At 39.6% G+C, this 5,080-nt stretch overlaps 1 non-coding gene across 1 annotated transcript; it reads left to right on the plus strand.

The window, feature by feature from the left end:
- Positions 1-3,030: 3,030 nt before the first annotated feature.
- Positions 3,031-3,136, plus strand: LOC130938105 (small nucleolar RNA R71). Its single transcript, XR_009069284.1, has one exon. It is a non-coding gene; the product is annotated as a small nucleolar RNA R71 (small nucleolar RNA).
- Positions 3,137-5,080: the final 1,944 nt, after the last annotated feature.

Raw genomic sequence — 5,080 nt, forward strand, 5'->3', positions numbered from 1 at the left:
GTGACACGTCCGCATGGACGACGCGAACGCGTGGTTCGCACGAAAGAGAATCGACGTGAGCGCATAGATGAGGCGAACGCGTGACTTGCAAAATACAACTGACTGATAAACCCCAATTTGACGGTCTATCTTGTATTGGATTTATAGTATTTTAATGACCTTTTCTCACATTTAACCTATGAATTAGCATGGTTTCATTATCTCTCCCGTATTTGTACTTAATTGTAAAAACATTCTTTTTAAGCCTTATTTTGATGAATCCTAATTCCTCTTTGATTCCATAAGATGCCTTGATGTGTTTGCTAGTAATTCCAGGATTGAATTAGGCTAGGCATGGATCAAAGGAGCAAGGAAGAAAGCATACTGATGACAAGTCATCATATACCCATTTTTCAAGCTAATTTCACTTGTTTCACTAGTCTTTATGCACTTTCTTACATCTTAAGTAAATAATTTGGAATGAAAATGCATGACTTCTTTAAATCAAACAACCACCATTAAATTGATGCTAAATCATGAGGTTTGAGCTAAAATTAATTGATTTTTAATGAATTATAAACCTTATGAGTTTAGAGATACTTTGAATGGTTGCTTTGATTTCTTGTAGGTGAAGAAAAGAAGAAAATAAGAAAAACGTGGCTTAAGAAGTGTGGCCATGGGAGGAGAAGTGTGGTGCAACATAGAAGGAGGAAGCAAACACTGCTCTCCACAAGAGCACACTGCTCTCCAAGAGAGCAGCATAATGAACCAAGCCTCCAAAATATCACTGCCCTGCCCACAATAAGTTGATGCAGGTGGAAACTGTCTCTCAACAAATTTCCTTCGGCAAGTGTACCGAATTTGTCGTCAAGTAAAAACTCACAATAGAGTGAGGTCGAATCCCACAGGGATTGATTGATCAAGCAACTTTAATTAGAAGAATGTTCTAGTTGAGCGAATTCAGAATTTGGGTTGAGATTTGCAGAAAATAAAATGGCGGGAATGTAAATGACAGAAAAAGTAAATGCTAGAATTAAAGGGCTGAAAGTAAATGACTGAAAGTAAATTGCAGAATTGTAAATGGGAATGGGGTGTTTGCTCATAAAAGTAAATGTAGAAATTAAAGAGAATGGGTGAGATCAGAATTGGGGAGTTCATTGGGTGCAGGAGATGTTGCAATTCTCCAGATCAAGTTTATTTTCATCTCTTCCTCAATCAATGCAATCATTGATCTCCTTGGCAATCTTAATTGATTGAATTACAATTTCTTGCAATTCAATCTCTCAAATCTTGATCAATAGCCAATTCCTTGGTCAATTGCTCATGAGAAGAGATGAAGTGTGGTCACTGATTATACCACATGCATTTCCCAAATCAAGTATCGAGAGGATTATAGTCACATATCAATCCAAACCCAATTCGGTCCAGCATGAGAAAGCATTTCTAGCTTGATCTCTTCATTCCTCTTTCAAGGCTCAGAAGAGATCCAAGTTTGAATAGCTTCTTTTCCAAGATAACTACCCAATAAGATGAAGATCGAAAGTTTTCAAGTAAAATCAAGAGAAAAGATAGAAGAAGAATAATGAAAACTAGTATTGATCCATCAAATTACAACAGAGCTCCCTAACCCAATGAAAGGGGTTTAGTTGTTCATAGCTCTAGAAAATGAAAACAAAGATGGAGAATACATCATGGAACTAGAAGAGCAGAGAAAGTAAAAATACAGAGAGTAGTGCTATTTTCCAACTTCCAGAACTCTTTAAATAATTCAAAGCTACTCCTATATATACTACTCTTCTCAGCTTCTAGTTGGCTCTTCAAGTCTTGGGCCTTTGGATCTTGAGTTTGAAGCAGTTCTCTTCTTCATTTGGGCTTGGTTTTACTTGCAGAGAGATAGTGTGAAGTGGGCAGAGACTTTAGCTCAGGACGTTAGGGGTGTTAACGTTTAGTGAAAGTATGAGTTCGAGAACGTTAGTGACACTCAATATTGTCACTAACGTTCCAATATACCCCTTTGCCTCACGTTAGAGCCCACGTTAACTAGGTTAACGTGGCTTCTAACGTGGCCTTGCCAACCTTCGAGAACGTTAGTGACACTTAACATTGTCACTAACGTTCCAGTGTGCCCCTATGTCTTCAGGCTGTTTGGAGAGTTTGCCTTGCTTGTCTTTAGCCTCTTGATCACTTGTAGTGACCATTTTGCAATCTTCCCATCTTACTTTTTTTGCTTCTCCTCTTGGGTTTTTCTCCGTGTCACTTGGGAAGCTATCAGTAGGTTTGGGAATCTTCTCAGCTAAGCATCCCACTTGGAATTCCAGCTTCTTGATGGTCTCTCCCTGGTTCTTAATATTGGCTCGCACCTCCTCTTTGAACACCTTGTTTTCTTGAATCTCTTGGCATATTCCTTCAAGTAAGGTTTCAATCTTAGAGAGCTTGTCATCAAATGATGGTGGATTGGGAGTAGAGGTGTTGTTTTGGTTTTGATATGGGTGTGGAGAAGTGTTGTTGTGGGGTTGTTGATATGTCCTCTGTGTGAATTGTTGATGAGCTGCATTGTTGTTGGAGTTGTAACGTCTCTGGTCTTGGCTTTGATCTTGCTGATTCCCCCACCCAAAGTTTGGGTGGTTCCTCCATCCAGGGTTGTAGGTTTTGGAGTATGGATCATGGTTCTGTCTAGGTGAATTCCCAATGTAGTTGGCTTGCTCAAGATTACCCTCTGCCTCTTCATCCATTCCTTCTTGGGTTGTTGATGAAGTGGTGATGGTTGCCACTTGGTTCCTCTCCATCTTCTTGGTGAGGTCAGCTAGCTGCTTGGTAATGAGCTTGTTCTAAGCCAGCAGAGCATCTACATTGTTTAGCTCTATCACTCCTCTAGTGTTCCCTCTTTCGGAAGCATAGAAGTAGTCATTCTCAGCTACAGTCTCAATGACATCTATGGCTTCTTCAATGGTCTTCTTCTTGTTCAATGATCCTCTAGAGGAATGGTCCACTGCCTTCTTTGATTCATATGACAAGCCTTCATAGAAAATGTGCAGCTGCACCCATTCATTGAACATATCTGGTGGGCACCTCCTTGTTAAGTCTTTGAACCTCTCCCATGCTTCAAAGAGGGTCTCACCATCTTGTTGCCTGAAAGTTTGGACCTCAGCTCTCAGCCGGTTGATTCGTTGAGGGGGGTAGAATCTTGCTAGGAATTTGTTCACCACATCCTCCTAAGTTGTCAAACTCTCCTTGGGGAAAGCCTCCAGCCTCTTGGCTGCCTTATCCTTGAGTGAGAATGGGAATAGAAGTAGTCTATAGGCGTCAGGATGAACACCATTAGACTTCACTGTGTCACAAATTCGCAAGAAGGTGGTTAGATGTTGATTGGGATCTTCTTGGACACCTCCTCTAAACGAACAGTTGTTCTGAAGAAGGGTGATGAGCTGTGGTTTTAGTTCAAAGTTGTTGGCCTGGATTGTTGGCTTTTGGATGCTACTTCCACAATTGCCTGGGTTTGGATTGATGTAAGAGCCTAACACTCTTCTATCCTCCCCGGCATGATTTGCTCTACCTCCTCCCCCATGGTTATCAGCCTCTTCTTCATGTTGGTTTTCCATGTTGCCTTCCATGTTTGGTTCAAAATGTTCCTCCTCCTCCTCAGCACCGATTGCACGTTTTTCTCTTGCTTCCCACCTTAATCTAAGGAAGGTCCTCTCAGGTTCAGAATCGAAGGAAGTTAAAGCCCCGCTTCTTCTCCCTGTCATACAACCAACAGGTACAAGCAACAAACAATGTGTGCAGATAGTATTGCTGACAGAATTACTGTTAGTTGTGAGTGATGCAATATATCAAACAGTTAGTGGGTTAGCAAAATGAATGGTAAATAACAAAGAAAACGAAAGAGTAGAGGGGGAAGGGAAGAAGTTAACTAAAACAGAAAGTAAATTACTCAAACAGAAAATTAAATCAACAAAACAAAAATGCTCAATCTAGTGATCTTCTAATTTAATCATTGTTGATGCACAATCAATCCCCGGCAACGGCACCATAAACTTGATGCAGGTGGAAAATGTCTCTCAACAAATTTCCTTCGGCAAGTGTACCGAATTTGTCGTCAAGTAAAAACTCACAATAGAGTGAGGTCGAATCTCACAGGGATTGATTGATCAAGCAACTTTAATTAGAAGAATGTTCTAGTTGAGCGAATTCAGAATTTGGGTTGAGATTTGCAGAAAATAAAATGGCGGGAATGTAAATGACAGAAAAAGTAAATGCTAGAATTAAAGGGCTGAAAGTAAATGACTGAAAGTAAATTGCAGAATTGTAAATGGGAATGGGGTGTTTGCTCATAAAAGTAAACGCAGAAATTAAAGAGAATGGGTGAGATCAGAATTGGAGAGTTCATTGGGCGCAGGAGATGTTGTAATTCTTCGGATCAAGTTCATTTTCATCTCTTCCTCAATCAATGCAATCATTGATCTCCTTGGCAATCTTAATTGATTGAATTACAATTTCTTGCAATTCAATCTCTCAAATCTTGATCAATAGCCAATTCCTTGGTCAATTGCTCATGAGAAGAGATGAAGTGTGGTCACTGATTATACCACATGCATTTCCCAAATCAAGTATTGAGAGGATTATAGTCACATATCCATCCAAACCCAATTTGGTCCAGCATGAGAAAGCATTTCTAGCTTGATCTCTTCATTCCTCTTTCATGGCTCAAAAGAGATCCAAGTTTGAATAGCTTCTTTTCCAAGATAACTACCCAATGGGATGAAGATCGAAAGCTTTCAAGTAAAATCAAGAGAAAAGATAGAAGAAGAATAATAAAAACTAGTATTGATCCATCAAATTACAACAGAGCTCCCTAACCCAATGAAAGGGGTTTAGTTGTTCATATCTCTAAAAAATGAAAACAAAGATGGAGAATACATCATGGAACTAGAAGAGCAGAGAAAGTAAAAATACAGAGAGTACTGCTATTTTCCAACTTCCAGAACTCTTTAAATAATTCAAAGCTACTCCTATATATACTACTCTTCTCAGCTTCTAGTTGGCTCTTCAAGTCTTGGGCCTTTGGATCTTGAGTTTGAAGCAGTTCTCTTCTTCATTTGGG

This window comes from Arachis stenosperma, chromosome 6 (assembly GCF_014773155.1).
Source record: "Arachis stenosperma cultivar V10309 chromosome 6, arast.V10309.gnm1.PFL2, whole genome shotgun sequence".
NCBI classification, from domain to species: Eukaryota; Viridiplantae; Streptophyta; class Magnoliopsida; order Fabales; family Fabaceae; genus Arachis; species Arachis stenosperma.